This window comes from Chiloscyllium punctatum, chromosome 6 (genome assembly GCF_047496795.1).
Source record: "Chiloscyllium punctatum isolate Juve2018m chromosome 6, sChiPun1.3, whole genome shotgun sequence".
Lineage (NCBI taxonomy): Eukaryota > Metazoa > Chordata > Chondrichthyes > Orectolobiformes > Hemiscylliidae > Chiloscyllium > Chiloscyllium punctatum.
In genome coordinates this window covers 87,774,029-87,790,304 of record NC_092744.1, presented here as the reverse complement: position 1 = coordinate 87,790,304, position 16,276 = coordinate 87,774,029, and the positions used below count along the sequence as shown (strand labels likewise).

Genomic DNA, 16,276 nt, shown 5'->3' with positions numbered 1-16,276 from the left:
AGCAGTACGAGTGATTTGAACCATCTTGAACACGTTAAGCACTCACTCCCTCATCCAGCATACTATGGTTAGGGATACAATTCAACATATATCAGCAAAACGTCTCTGGCCCAATCTCTCAAATCTGTGACGACAATCATACAGAAGGACAAGGCTGGCAAACGTCCCAAGAATGATTTTTTTTTAAAGCAGACCCATGGGGCAAGAGGGGGGCAGTCTGATTAATTTTGGGTTACTGTAACAAAGATCTCTCACATTGAATGGTTTCAAGAATACGTTATTCGTTCTATCTTTGGCAGGATTAAAGCAATGATAAAATAATAAGGCCAATAGGACAAGAACGTTTGAACAAGCACAGTGCAGTGAGAAAATCACCAAGACTCTTAGCTGAACTGAAAAGTTATGAATTGTCATTTGGAAAGCATTGCTTTAGTGACAGTCAACATGGATTTATTGTTCCTCATGTCTGATGAAGCTGCTTGAGTTATTTAATGAAGGAATAGAGAAGTCGGTTGATGAGGTTGATGGATATATGAAATTTCATTAACTGTTTGATAAAGGGCCTCATGAATGTGGACAACAGCTTCCTCTTGTTTTGTACCCACTATGAACATCTGGGGATGTGTAGAATGGGTTTGACACAGAGTGAAGCCACTTCTTTGCCAATGTGCCTTCATTTCAAGCAGAATAATCAGTACATCAAGTGCTTTTTTCTCCTTTTTCAACAGCAGCCCTTCTTGTGGCTGCCCTGAGAAAAAAAACTCATACTTTGTGTCACATTCTAATCATTGAAACTGGGTTGTGAGTGCCCTAAAGTCATTTCACAGTTGACAGAGATGAGAGGAGTCTCGAAACCAATCAGTCCAGGATGACTTGGTGTCTAGGGGGCAGAGGTATGCTAATCTGCATCATTCAGAGCGTAGCACTGAATACTTTTAACCTCTTTGAATAAATTTGATAACTATTCAAATGGAAACTGTTTTCGGAACACAGTATTTCTTTTCTAATTTGCATTGCCTGTGAATAATCCCCAGTCATGTGCCCATAGCTATCATTCAGTTATAGGAACAAATACCGACTGGTTATAGAAAGAAGCCAACTGCTGGTAATTGGATTTGGTCACAAGCTGTTTACGAAATCAAGTCAACTACGAGTTATTGGATCAGACCTGTTAATTGGTTGTGAATTCAGAATGCCAAGTAGATTTATCTTTTTTTAAAATTCTTCATGATATTTTATATTCTCCTGTCACATGAGCAGAGGAAGAAAAAGAGGGAAAAATATTCCGTAATGTGGACATCTGTGCCTTAATCAGTGTTTATTGTCCTTCCCTAATAGCCTCTCAAGCAGATGGTGGTGAGCGGCCATCCTGAACCACTACAGTGCATGTGGTGTAGGCTAACCCACAATGCACTTAGGAAGGAAGTTGCAGGATGTTGACCCAGCAACACTGAAGGAACTGCAATATATTTCCAAGTCAGGATGGTGTGTGGCTTGGAGGGGATCTTCAAGATGGTGGTGTTCCATGTCCTTGTCCTTTCTAGATGGTAGAGCACATGGGTTTGGAAAGTGCTGTTGAAGAAGCCTAGGTGAATTTCTGTAGTGTATCTTGTAGCTAGCACTCACTACTACCTCTGAGAATTGTTGGTGGAGGGAATGAATAGTGAAGATGGTGAATATGGTGGGCTCTTCTGTCCTTAATGGTGTCAGGCTTCTTGAATGTTGGAGCTGCACTCAACCAGGCGAGTGGAAAGTATTTCATCACATTCTTGACTTGTGCCTTGTAGTTGGAGGACAGGCTTTGGAGAGACAAGATGTAATCACTCACAGATTGACCAGCCCTTGATGTGGTCTTGTAGCCACAGTTAATGGGAAGCCTTCAAAATTGAGACGAGAGTCCAGAGACAGTATGTTCCTCTCAGGTTGAAAGGCAAGGCTGGTAGTTGTAGGGAATGCTGGATGAGTAGAGAAATTGAGCTTTTGGGCAAGAAAAAGAAGGAAGCATATGTCAGGTATATACAGCAGAGATCAAGTGAATCTTTAGAAGAGTATAAAGACAGTAGGAGTATACTCAAGAGGGAAGTAAGGAGGACAGAAAGGGGACATCAGATATCTTTGGCAAATAGGGTTAAGGAGAATCCAAAGGGATTTTATAAATACATTAAGGATATAAGGGTATTTAGGGAGAGAATAGGGCCCCTCAAAGATCAGCAAGGCAGCCCATGTGGAGAACTGCAGGAGATGAGTGAGATACTAATCGAGTATTTGGCATCAGTGTTTACTGTGGAGAAGGACATGAAAGATACAGAGTGTAGGGAAATAAATGGTGACATCTTGCAAAATGTTCATATTACAGAGGAGGATGTAAAAAACACATAAAAATGGATAAACGCCGAGGACTGATCAGATGTATGCTAGAACTCATTGGGAAGCTAAGGAAGTGATTGCTGGGTCCCTTGTTGAGGTATTTGTATCATGGATGGTTACAGGTGAGGTGTCGGAAGACTGGAGGTTGGCTAACGTGGTGCCGCTGTTTAAGAAATGTGGTAAGGACAAGCCAGGGAAGTATAGACCAGTGTTGTTGGAAGAAATCCTGTGGGACAAGATTTACATGTATTTGAAAAGGCAGGACGGATTAGAGATAGTCAACATGGCTTTGTGCGTGGGAAATCATGTGTCACTAACCTAAGTGAGTTTTTTGAAGAAGTAACAAAGGTGATTAATGAGGGCAGAGCGGTGGACATGGTCTATATGGACTTCAGTAAGGCATTCGACAAGGTTCCTTTGGGTAGACTGGTTAGCAAGGTTAGATCTCATGGAATAAGGGGACAATTAGTCATTTGGATGCAGAACAAGGTAGAAGACAGAGGGTGATGGTGGAGGGTTGTTTTTTAGACTGGAGGCCTGTGACCAGTGGTGTACCACAAGAATTTGTGCTGGGTCCTTTGCTTTTTGTCATTTCTATCAATGATTTGGATGTGAACGTAGGAGGTATAGTTACTAAGTTTGCAGATGACATCAAAATTGGAGGTGTAGTGGACAGCAAAGAAGGTTACCTCAGAGTACAATGGGATCTTGATCAGGTGGGCTAATGGGCTAAGGAGTGGCAGTTAGAGTTGAATATATGTGACGTGCTGCATATTGGAAAGGGTAATCAAGGCAGGACTTATATACTTAATTGTAAGGTCCTGGGGAGTGTTGCTGAACAAAGATACCTTGGAGTGTGGTTTCGTATTTCCTTTGAAAGTGGAATCTCAGGTAGATAGGATAGTGAAGAAGGCATTTGGTATGCTCACCTTTATTCATCAGAGCTTTGAGTATAAGAGTTGGGAGGTCATGTTGTGGCTGTACAGGACAGTGGCTAGGTCACTGTTAGAATATTATGTGCAGTTCTGGTCTTCCTTCTATCGGAAGGAAGTTGTGAAACTTGGAAGGTTTCAGAAAAGATTTACAAGGATGTTGCCAGAGTTGGAGGATTTGAGCTATAGGCTTGAATAGACGGGGTCTATTTTTCCTGGAGCTTCAGAGTCTGATGGGTGACCTTATAGAGGTTTATAAAATCATGAGGGGCATGGATAGGGTAAATAGACAAGGTCTTTTTCATGCGTTGGAGGAGTCCAGAAATAGACAGCATAGGTTTAGGGTGAGAGGGGAAAGATTTAAACGGACCTTAGGGACAACTTTTTCAAGCAAAAGGTAGTGTGTGCATAGAATGAGCTGCCAGAGGAAGTGGTGAAGGCATCTGAATGGGTAAATGAATAGCAAGGGTGTGGAGGGATATGGGCCAAGTGCTGGCAAATGGGACCAGATTAATTTAGGGATATGTGGTGGGCATGGATGAGTTGGACCAAAGGGTCTGTTTCTATTTTGTACATCTCTATGACTCTATTTATATTGTTGATCCAGTCCAGTTTCTAACTAATGACAAAACCCAGTTTGTTAATAATAGGGGATTCAGTGATGCTAAAGCCACTGAGTGTCAAGGAGCGACGATTAAGTTTTTTTTTACTGGAGATGGTCATTGCTTGTCACTTGTGTTTTGTGAAGAACACTTGCCACTTATCAACCCAAATCTCGTTGTTGTAAAATTCTTGCTGCATGTGGATTAGAATTGCTTTTATATCCAAAAGCAAATACTTAGGTTCATACAAAAGGAAACTAACATTTGACAGCATTCTTATTGTGCAGGTAGAGAATCAGAAGCTGAATCTTATAGTTCTTTGGCTAAGTTTGAGCTACACTCAGTTTGTTTGTAGGGTTTTTCGTTGTGAGATTTAGATTGTTCGCTCACTTTATCTTATCATATCATAGAATCCACACAATGGGGGAACAGGGCTTTTAGCCCAAAAAGTCCACACCGACCCTCTGAAGAGTGTCCTACCCAGATCCATTCCCCTAGGTTATCCCTGTAACCCTGCATTTCCCGTGGCTAATACAGATAACCTACACAACCTTGAACGCCATGGGCAATTTAGCATGGCCAATCCACCTAACTTGCACATCTTTGGACTGTGGGAGGAAACGAGAGCACCCAAAAGAAACCCACACAGACACGGGGAGAAGGTGCAAACTCCACACACAGTCGCCAGAGGTTGGAATCAAACTCAAGTCCCTGGCGTTGTGAGGCGCCTTCCTAAACCTGTCTCATTAATTACCTACCATGGAGACTCTCACATCCACTTTCCATGCTAGCTTGCCCAAATGCCATTCTTGGAACAATTTGGCACCCACGGATAGCTGGCAATTCGCCGGCACCCTTATGCCATTGCCATCTTTAAAAGCCCATTTGGCACATGATGGATAAGTTACGTCAGTCCCAAGCTGCCTTACTCAGTTCCTGACATTTGCCCTGACAGCAGAAAGCAGCTACCCACGTTAGAGGCAGAGATCTGGAGATCCTGCTGGACAGGATGGTGCCAACATGTCACTCTCTCCTCTCCAGTGGAGGCTGCAAGGCCAGACCATGCCAGTCTGCTCTGAGATTGCCACCTGGGTCAATATATTCTCAGCCATCTGGAAGAATGCCCAGCACTGTAGGAAGCAAGTCTGTGCCCTTCTCCACCCTACCAGAACAAATGCCATCTTCTTCTCTATGATTGCTCATAATTCTACTTCTGTTCCCATCTCCCCACAAGGCTATGCTCTACCACTCTCAGTACTACTGGTACCATTTTCCCCCACTCACTGTCAATCACACTAACCCCCAACATCACTAACTCTGCATTCCCTCTGCACTGGCCACTCATTGACTCAGGACACCTCGGTGCCACCCACTTTGACCTAATCTACCTAAGCACCTGCCTCTATTCCAGGTCAGGTGCAAAACAATTCATAATAGGGCAGAAGGTGTCAGAGTGGGTGGTGAGCTGTCCAACATTCAGCTCCTAACCCTGTTATATGGACAGGATTCTGACTCTGACCACCTCTAGCTGGGCTTTGACCATATCAGACACTGTTCTGAACTTACTGTTTCAGGACCCCCTGATCAAGGGCTTATTGCCGGTTATGAAGAGGCTATTGATGTTATGTCTGTGCTAAATGACAAGGTCATAATATGAGCATAGTATCGCTGAATGAAGTGGGTAAAGTGCTCCAAGGCAATGCAAGGCAAGGTTGCTGTGAGCATCCAGGTCGGCTCAGAGTGACAGAACTCCTTGACAGTAAGTGAAGAGCTTGGAATTAAAGCCTGGTCCAGTCTGTGAGCTGGAGGGTGTGTCCCTGAGCACACAGATCCCTTGCTGCAGCATTATAGCCAGAGGTGCAACATTGAAGAGCAGAAAGGTGCTGTCAGTGGATCAGAGATGGCTAATGAGGGTTCTTTGAGGCTAGAATATGTCAGTGGTCAGTGTCTGCGGATATGGGGGTCCCATGGCTGGTGCTTATAAAGCATGCCCTGAAATGTCGGTGCTCAGTTTACAATACAGAGGTCGTTCAGAGCAAACAGCGTACTGAATCTGCCAGGGCCCCACTCTGGGTTCCTTGTCAAGTTTCCTGACATTCAGCTTGTTTGCTGAGTTTATCAAGATGTGAAGCTGGACATCAGAATGGCGAGTTGAGGCATTAAGGCATTTAACAAGCAGTAATCGCTTGCTGCTGCTGCGAGAGAAGATTTACTAGAATGACATCGGGAATGAAGGACTTTAGATACAAGGAAAGATTAGAGAATTGGGCTTGGTGTAACAAAGATTAAGAGGTGACCTTATTGAGGTGATCAAAATGAACAGTTTCAGGGTAAAGAAAGATATTCTGTTTCCACCAGTTGATATGTCAGTAACTAGCAGCTACAACTTCAAGATTGCCAGCAAGAGAGTGAGGAGTGAGATGAGGAGAAACGTCTTTACTGCTGCCTGGGTGGGTGGTGGATGTGGATTCCATCGGAGGTTTCAAAAGAGAGCTGGGGATATACTCGAAAGTAACAAAGTTAGAGGGTTTTGGAACCAGCCTGGAGAGTGAGACTAGCTGGGCAGCTCTTTCAGGAGATGGTACAGACAAGATGGGTTGAATGAGCTCCTTCTGCACTGTAAAATCCTATGATCTCACCCTGTTTGTGAAAAGTGTAACAAATGGAGCAAAATGGCCTTGGCGTCAGGATGAACTTTGCCACACTTGCCACCTGATTCTGCGACACATTCTGCCATGACCTACATAACTCAATCCTCAATAACATTCTGCCCAGACATCTTTGAATGATTTCAAAGCATCACCTCAACCAAAGCTTTCTCCTATCAGTGATACCAGCAACTGAAATTCAGTGCTTTTATCGATTTGTGTGGTAAACAATTCCAGCAAATCTGCCTTCTCAAAGGAAATATTCTTTTTAGCTTGCTCATCGGATGTGGGTGTCACTGGCTCATTCAGAGTTTCTTCCCCTCCCCTAATTGACCTGGAAAAGGTGGCAATGAGCTGCTGTCTTAAACCTCTGCTGTTTGGGTATATCCTTCAAGTGTAGGACACTCACAGAGTTGTTAGGTAGGGAGTTCCAGCATTGTGAGTTCTAAAATGGGCAATTCAGAAATATAGATCTGGTGAGTCTCTTCACGGCTCTCATCTCCACATTTCAGCATCTGGTAGACTAGATTGGGGAATTAAGGGTGTATTATCTCCCTCTTTACTATACATGGCAACAGTGCACTTAAAATAATATAAATCTAGTTCCAGGCATCTTTCTTGTTCCATGTATCAGTGATGTGGCTGTAAAGTCACCCATTGGAAACTACATTGTTCTGAACTTACATTATCAGTGAAATATTGACTTGTTGAGGCTGGAATTCAAATTGGTGTTGAATAAGAGTCTCTTTAACAGAAATATAAATTTGATGATATCCAGTATGTATTCTCTTCCACTTGAATGCATTGCTTTCCTTTAAGTTTAACCATCAAAAGTACCCCTGGCTGTTTCTTTTGATGTCTCACAGGCAGGGAAAGTAATTGTACTCCCTGCAGAGTGAACATAATGACTTAAAATGGAGGTTATTAAGGAATTGCAGCCACTATCAATAGACTGGTAATTTTCTATTGCATTTTCATTCTGGGCTTCTCAAGGGTAGTTGTCTTTCAATAGCAATGACAAAGTATTTATTTGAAAGCTCTGTCTTTTCTTCTGTTCACAAACTGGCTTGGAGTCACAAAATATTACAGCACAGAACAAACTTTCCAGCCCATTGTTACTGCACTACATTCATTTTATGCATCAGCTCCTGGTAAACTGCTGTTGATTGGTTTGCAGGCATAGAGTCCTCCAGTCATACAGCAGTTTTTGGAAACAGACTCTTTGGTCCAACAAGTCCATGCTGAACACATTTCCTATGGTTTCACAGGAAATGACATCACTGCAGGAAATGACATCGCTAACCCAAGGAAACCTAAACACCTAAATAGAAAGTTGGCCATGCCACCAGTGCTTTATCCGGGGACTCACTGATGATGTTACCTAGTATGGTGACGAAACTTATGAAAACGAACCTTCCAGCTCAGCGAGCAAACCTCCATCCAGAATATTCTTCCTGTAGCAGGGCGACCAGAACTGCCCTCCAGAAGAGGCCTCAATAATGTCCTCTACAATGTCAACATGCTCAACTCCTATACTCAAAGGTCTGTGAAATGAAAGCAAACATGCGAAACAACTTCTTAACCACCCTGTCTACATGTGATGCAAATTTCAAAACATTATTCACCTAAACTCCTAAATCTCTCTGTTCTACAACACTACCCAAAAGCCCTTTGTTTAATTACGTAAGTCCTGTCCTTATTTGTTGTACCATAATGCAATACCTCACAATTCTCCAAATTAAACTCCATCTGCCATTCCTCAGCCTGTTAAACCACTTTGTGAAGATCTATCAGGTAATCTTCTTCACTGTCCACCATACCACCAATCTTGGTGTCATCCGCAAACCTACTAACCTTCTATTTTCCTGAGGTCAACCTCAACATCTCTGCTCTTCTGCTGTATATCAGTGATCTAGATGTGAGTGTGCGGAGCAAAATTTCAAAATTTGCATTTGACACAAACCTGGAAGTGTTGTGAGGAGGACAGTGATAGACTTCAATAAAAGATAGACAGGCTAATGGAATGGGCGAACAGGTGGCAAGTGAAATTTAATGCAGGGAAATGTAAAGAGATATATTTTGGTAAGAAGAACAGGGAGAGATAATATAAAATAATGGACACAGTTTTGAAGGATCAGAGACACCTGGACGTAAATATTCACAAGTTATTAAAAGACTCAATTAGGACGCTTGAGAGTTACAAGTTAGCCAGGAAAGACCTAAAGAGAGAGCTGGGAAATGCCAGGAGAGGACATGAGAAGTCTTTGGCAGGTAGGGTCAAGGAAAACCCTGAAGCTTTCTATAGGTATATCAGGAATAAGAGAATGGCTAAGTACGATTAGGGATGAAAATGTGTTGCTGGAAAAGCGCAGCAGGTCAGGCAGCATCCAAGGAGCAGGAGAATCGACGTTTCAGGCATGAGCCCTTCTTCAGGAGTCAAGGCCCTCAGTATGATTAGGGCCAAACAAGGAAAGTAGTGAGAAGTTGTGCGTGGAGACCGAGGAGATAAGAGAAGTGCTAAATGACTATTGTTTGTCAGTATCCACATTGGAAAAAGACAATATTGTCGAGGAGAATACTGAGATACAGGCTACTAGACTAGACGGGATTGAGGTTCATAAGGAGGAGGTGTTAACAATTCTGGCAAGTGTGAAAATAGATAGGTCCCCTGGACCGGTTGGGATTTATCCTAGGATTCTCCAAGAAGCCAGAGAGGAGATTGCCAAGCCTTTGGCTTTGATCTTTGTGTCATCATTGTGTACAGGAATACTGTCAGAAGACTGGAGGATAGACAACCCTCGTAATTATAGACCAGTGAGTCTTACTTCGGTTGTGGGTAAAGTTGAAAAAACTTATAAGAGATAGGATTTATAATCATCTAGAAAGGAATAAGTTGATTAGGGAGAGTCACCACGGTTTTGTGAAGGGTAGATCATGCCTCACAAACCTTATTGAGTTCTTTGAAAAAGTGACCAAACGTGTGCGTAAAGCAGTTGATGTGGTATATATGGATTTCAGTAAGGTGCTTGACAAGGTTCCCCACAGTAGACTGTGGCACAACATATGGAGGCATGGGATTGAGGGTGATTTAGTGGTTTGGATCAGAAATTGGCTAGCTGAAAGAAGACAGAAGGTGGTGGTTGATGGGAAATGTTCATCCTGGAGTTCAGTTACTAGTGGTGTACCGCAGGGATCTGTTTTGGGTCCACTCCTGTTTGTCATTATTATGAATGACCTAGATGAAGGCTTACAAGGATGGATTAGTAAATTTGCAGATGACACTAAGGTCAGTGGAGTTGTGGATAGTTCAGAAGGATGTTGCAGGTTACAAAGCGACATAGATAAGCTGCGGAGCTGGGCTGAGAGGTGGCAAATGGAGTTTAATACAGAAAAGTGTGAAGTGATGCACTTTGGAAGGAGCAACAGGAATTAAGAGTACCGGGTTTATGGTAAGATTCTTGATAGTATAGAATGTAGTGTAGTGTAGTGCAGAGAGCTCTTGGTGTCCATGTACATAGATCCCTTAACCTTGCCACCCAGGTTGATAGCATTGTTAAGAAAGCATACATTATGTTAGCTTTTATTGGTAGAGGGATTGGGTTTCAGAGCCATGCAGTCATATGGCAGCTGCACAAACTCTGGTGCGGCCACACTTGGCATATTGCGTATAGTTCTGGTCACCGCATTATAGGAAGGATGTGGAAACTTTGGAAAGGGCTCCAAGGAGATTTACTAGGATGGTGCCTGGTTTGGAGGGAAGGTCTTATGAGGAAACATTGAGGGACTTGAGGCTGTTTTCGTTAAAGAGAAGAAGATTGAGAGGTGACTTAATAGAGACATATAAGATAATCAGAGGGTTAGATAGTATGGACAGGGAGAGCCTTTTTCCAAGTATGGTGACGGCGAGCACGAGGGGACATAGCTTTAAATTGAGGGGAGATAGATATAGGACAGATATCGGAGGTAGTTTCTTTACTCAGAGAGTGGTAGGGGCGTGGAACACCCTTCCTGCAACAGCAGCAGACTCGCCAAATCTAAGGGCATTTAAATGGTCATTGGATAAACAGATGAATGAAAATGGAATAGAGTAGGTCAGATGGGTTTCAGATTGATTGCACAGGTCAGCGCAACATTGAGGGCCTGTACTGCATCGTAATGTTCTATGTTCTAAAAGTGACAGGGCAGGCTGAGAAAATGGTACACCAAATCCTTGTAATGCATAGGGGGGCAAGGACGTCCTGTGGGTAACAGAAAACGTGGATACTGATACCTTAGAACACTCTTATCTTCTGTGAAAGATTGTGCAATCAAACTGGGTAAGTCTGTGAGACAAAAAAAAGGCAGGGTCTAGGGCTAACCTCACAAGAACCTCGATCCATGGATCACAAGGGGTGAGCATATTAAAAAGGGTATGAGGATCCTGGACACTATGAATGAATGCATTGAGCATAAAAGGAGGAAGGCATGACGAACAATTATAAAAGCAAGACTGCAGGATTTGGATGAGGTCACTCAGCCCTTTGAGCCTACTCCAGCATTCTAGGTCATGGCTGATTATCTAACTCAATACCAAATTCCTGCATTATCCCCATGCGTTAGTATTATTAGTGTCCAGAATCCTATTGGTCTCTATCCCAAATGCATTCAATGTCCAAATTTCCACAACCACCTGGGGTGGGGAATTCCCAAGGTTTGCTATCTTCCAAGTGAAATAATTCCTCCCCATCTCAAATCCAAGTATTCTACCCCTTTTTCTGAGACTGTGCCCCAGTTCTTGATGTCCTTCACTCCCACCTCCCTACACAAGTCAAGGGAATCATGCCTGTACCCTGCCACAACTTGTAAAGATATTGAACATTTAATGGACAGTGAAGAAGGTTACCTTGGAATACAATGGGACCTTGATCAGGTGGACCAATGTGCCGAGAAATGGCAGATGAAGTTTAATTTAGACAAATGTGAGGTGCTGCATTTTGGAAAGGCAAATCAGGCCAGAACTTATACGCTTAATGATAAGGTCCTGAGGAATGTTGCTGAACAAAGAGACCTTGGACTGCAGGTTCATAGTTCCTTGAAAGTGGAGTCACAGGCAGCTAAGACAATGAAGAAGGTGTTTGGTATGCTTTCCTTTATTGGGCAGTGCCTTGAGTATAGGAGTTGGGAGGTCATGTTGCAGCTGTACAGGACATTGGTTAGGCCACTATTGGACTATTATGTGTAATTCTGGTCTCCCACCTATCGGAAGGACATTGTGAAACTTGAAAGGGTTCAGAAAAGATTTACAAGAATGTTGCCAGGGTTGGAGGGTTTGAGCTAGCGGGAGAGGCAAAATAGACTAGGACTGTTTTCCCTGGTGCGTCAGAGGCTGAGTTTTATAGAATCATGAGAGATATGAGAGGGTAAATAGATGAAGTCTTTTCCCTGGGTTGGGGAGTCCAAAACTAGAGTGCATAGGTTTAAGGTGAGAGCAGATAAATTTACAAGGGAACTAAGGGGCAACATTTTTTACAGAGGGTGGTACGTGTGTGGAATGAGATGCCAGAGGGAGCGTTAGAAGGTGGTACAATTACAACATTGAAAAGGCATCTGGATGGGTAGATGAATAGGAAGGGGCAAATGGGACTAAATTAGTTTCGGATATCTGGTCGGTATGGTCGAGTTGGACAGTAGGGTCTGTTTCCATGCTGTATATCTCTATGACTCTATAACTCTCACTTTTCTGGAGAATGCAGGCCAAGGTTCCCTAATCTCTTATCATACAACAATCCTACCATACAGTCATACAGCTGGAAACAAGCCCTTTGGTCCAATAATTATCCCACAACTTGTTGACCAAATGAGATTCGTAATTGGTCATGATTTCTGCTGTTTGTAGAAGGCACAGCAACCAAATTCATTGAAGGCCAGGAAATAGTGCCCCGGTAGGCCAAAGAACACCCATCTCTTAGCTATTGCAGCAGGCCTTCAAATATAATCCTGTTCTGTGAGGTGAGCCAAGGTTTCTGAGAAATAAATGGAGATCTTTTAAAGTTGCAATGATGATTAGCATTTTTTAAAATAATTCACGAGGATTTAGTTAAAAATCACACAACACCAGGTTATAGTCCAACAGGTTTATTTGGAAGTACTAGCTTTCAGAGTGCTGCTCCTTCATCAAGTAACTTGTTGGGCTGGATCATAACACACAGAATTTATAGCAAAAGATCACAGTGTCGTGCAATTAAAATTATACTTGTACGGAAACCTGCAATCCATTCTAAAAGATCTTAACAGCCATCTAGGTTTGTTCAATATATCGTTTTAATTGCATGACACTGTGATCTTTTGCTATAAATTCTGTGCCTTATGATCCTGCCCCACTAGCTACTTGACAAAGAAGCAGTGCTCCGGAAGCTAGTGCTTCCAAATAAACCTGTTGGTGTTGTGATTTTTAACTTGGTTCATCCCAGTCCAACACCGGCTCCTCCACATCGTCGTGAGGATTTAATCACGTTGGAGATAAGTTTATAATGGGCTACTCTGAAACGCAGATCCACATTCATATCCAAAGTGCAATTACCAGATCCTATTGTCAAGAAAGTTAGAGGGCCAGTTTTCTGCATGAGGAGAGTACAGCTCTATCTATAGGGGGAAGTGCCTGGAGCACTCACTCGTCATCTTTGTCTAGTTACAACCATCAGTGTCTCTCTGTCTGCTCTGTCCTTAAAAGATCACATCACTAGAATGCACATCCCAGTTCTCAATTGACAGTGCATGTTGCTCACTGATGGTTTCTGTGCTTAGCAGCACCAAGGTGGCAGACAGTAAGCTTGGATAGAGGGATAGAGCCCTTATCCTGTCACGGTGAGTCTAATTGAGATTCGAGGCTGACTCTGAATGCAGCAGGGAACCCTGTTACTTGGCATCTTCCAGCAAAAAGCATTGGTGGAAGTGAGTAGTATGGGAATGGCTGGTGGATGAATTGTTTGAAAGAAAAGTCTTGTTAAGCAAAATAATTAAATCCAGTCCTTCAAAGCAAGAATCATAGAGTCATGCAGCACAAAAGAGCCCTTTTAAGCCATCAAGTCTGCACTGACCTATCTTATTTTCGCTACCCACGCCCTCCACCTCCTCCATGATTTTCGCTTCCCGCGTCCCCAACGCCTTATCTTCACCATGGACATCCAGTCCCTGTACACCTCCATCTCCCATCATGAAGGACTTAAAGCCCTCCGCTTCTTCCTTTCCCGCCGTACCAACCAGTACCCTTCCACCGACACCCTCCTTCGACTGACTGAACTGGTCCTCACCCTGAACAACTTCTCTTTCCAATCCTCCCATTTCCTCCAAACCAAAGGAGTAGCCATGGGCACCCGTATGGGCCCCAGCTATGCCTGCCTCTTTGTAGGATATGTGGAACAGTCCATCTTCCACAGCTACACTGGCCCAACCCTCCACCTTTTCCTCCGCTACATCGATGACTGTATCGGCGCTGCCTCATGCTCCCACGAAGAGGTTGAATAGTTCATCCACTTTACCAACACTTTCCACCACGACCTCAAATTCACCTGGACCATCTCAGACTCCTCCCTCCCCTTCCTAGACCTTTCCATTTCCATCTCGGGTGACCGAATCGACACGGACATTTACTATAAACCGACCGACTCCCACAGCTACCTAGACTACACCTCCTCCCACCCTGCCCCCTGTAAAAACACCATCCCATATTCCCAATTCCTTCGTCTCCGCCGCATCTGGTCCCAGGAGGACCAGTTCCAAAACCGTACCACCCAGATGGCCTCCTTCTTCAATGATCGCAATTTCCCCCCAGACGTAGTCGACGATGCCCTCCACCTCATCTCTTCCACTTCCCGCTCCTCCGCCCTTGAGCCCCGCCCCTCCAACCACCACCAGGACAGAACCCCACTGGTCCTCACCTACCACCCCACCAATCTCCATGTCCAACATATCATCCGCTGTCATTTCCGCCACCTCCAAACGGACCCCACCACCAGGGACATATTCCCCTCCCCTCCCCTATCAGCGTTCCGAAAAGACCACTCCCTTCGTGACTCCCTCGTCAGGTCCACACCCCCGCCCCCCCCCCACCAACCCAACCTCCACTCCCGACACCTTCCCCTGCAACCGCACGAAATGCACAACTTGCGCCCCACACCTTCCCCCTTACTTCCCTCCAAGGCCCCAAGGGACACTTCCATATCCGCCACAAATTCACCCGCACCTCCACACACAATCATCTATTGCATCTACTGCACCCGATGTGGCCTCCTCTATATTGGGGAGACAGGCCACCTACTTGCAAAACGTTTCAGAGAACACCTCTGGGACACCCGGACCAACCAACCCAACCACCCCGTAGCCCAACACTTCAACTCCCCCTCCCACTCCACCAAGGACATGCAGGTCCTTGGACTCCTCCATCGCCAGACCATGGCAACATGACGATTGGAGGAAGAGCGCCTCATCTTCCGCCTGGGAACCCTCCAACCACAAGGGATGAACTCAGATTTCTCCAGTTTCCTTATTTCCCCTCCCCCAACCTTGTCTCAGTCAAATCCCTCGAACTCAGCACCGCCTTCCTAACCTGCAATCTTCTTCCTGACCTCTCCGCCCCCGCCCCCACTCCGGACTATCACCCTCACCATGACCTCCCTCCACCTATCGCATTCCCAACGCCCCTCCCCCAAGTCCCTCCTCCCTACCTTTTATCTTAGCCTGCTGGACACACTTTCCTCATTCCTGAAGAAGGGCTGATGCCCGAAACGTCGATTCTCCTGTTCCTTGGATGCTGCCTGACCTGCTGCGCTTTTCCAGCAACACGTTTTCAGCACTGACCTATCTTACACTAACCCTACTTTCCAGGACTAGGTCCATATAAATGTTTTGACATTTCAAGTGCTCGCACAAGTACTTTTTAAAAACTGTGAGGTTTCCTCCCTCAACTACCCTCCCGAGCAGCACATTCCAGAAAAGCACTACCCTTTAAGTATGAAATGTTTTCCTCAAATCCCCTCTAAACCTCCTATCTATCAACTTAAAATTATGCTCTCTTGTTATTGACCCTCAAAACAACCTGAACTTATTCAGCCTCTAAAGTGCTCCACGCCAGGTAATATCCTGGTGAATCTCCTTTGCAACCCATCCAGTGTGGTGACCAGAACTGCACACAGTACTCCAGTTGTGGCCTAATCAAAGTTCTGTACAGCTCCCATATAACCTCCCTGGTTTTATAATCTATGTTACATATGTGCCCCGTATGCCTTCTTACCTATTCTATTAATTTGTCCTGCCACCTTTCAGGATCTGTCGACAAACACCCCAAGATCACACTGTTCCTCTGAGTTTCCTAGTGTCCTGCCATTCATTGAGGACTCCCTTATTTTGTTACTGCTTCCAAAGTGAATCCCCTCACACTTTTCAGGGTTAAGTTTCACCTGCAACTGATCTGCCCATCCAAACAATCTGTCTGTAACATAAGATACTCTTTTTCACTTCCAACTACCTGGCCAATCTTCATGTCATCCAGAAACTTGCTTGTGAACCCCTCACATTCTCATCTGCATTGTTTATATATCACAATTCCTGTTACAAACACTGGTGCCAGATGAGACATTGCACAGCAGTAGCCAGGACTGCAATCCCATTCAGCCATTCCAAGTGGTTTTCTACTTAATTTAGTGCTAGGTAAGTACGAACAAAAAATAAATCCCTTAAATTATCAGCAGAA

General features: G+C 44.3%; 1 protein-coding gene across 3 annotated transcripts in view; it reads left to right on the top strand.

Annotated features, from left to right (window-relative positions):
- ephb1 (EPH receptor B1) overlaps positions 1 to 16,276 on the top strand; it is a 511,139-nt gene that overhangs the window by 362,849 nt on the left and 132,014 nt on the right. The window lies entirely within an intron of this gene.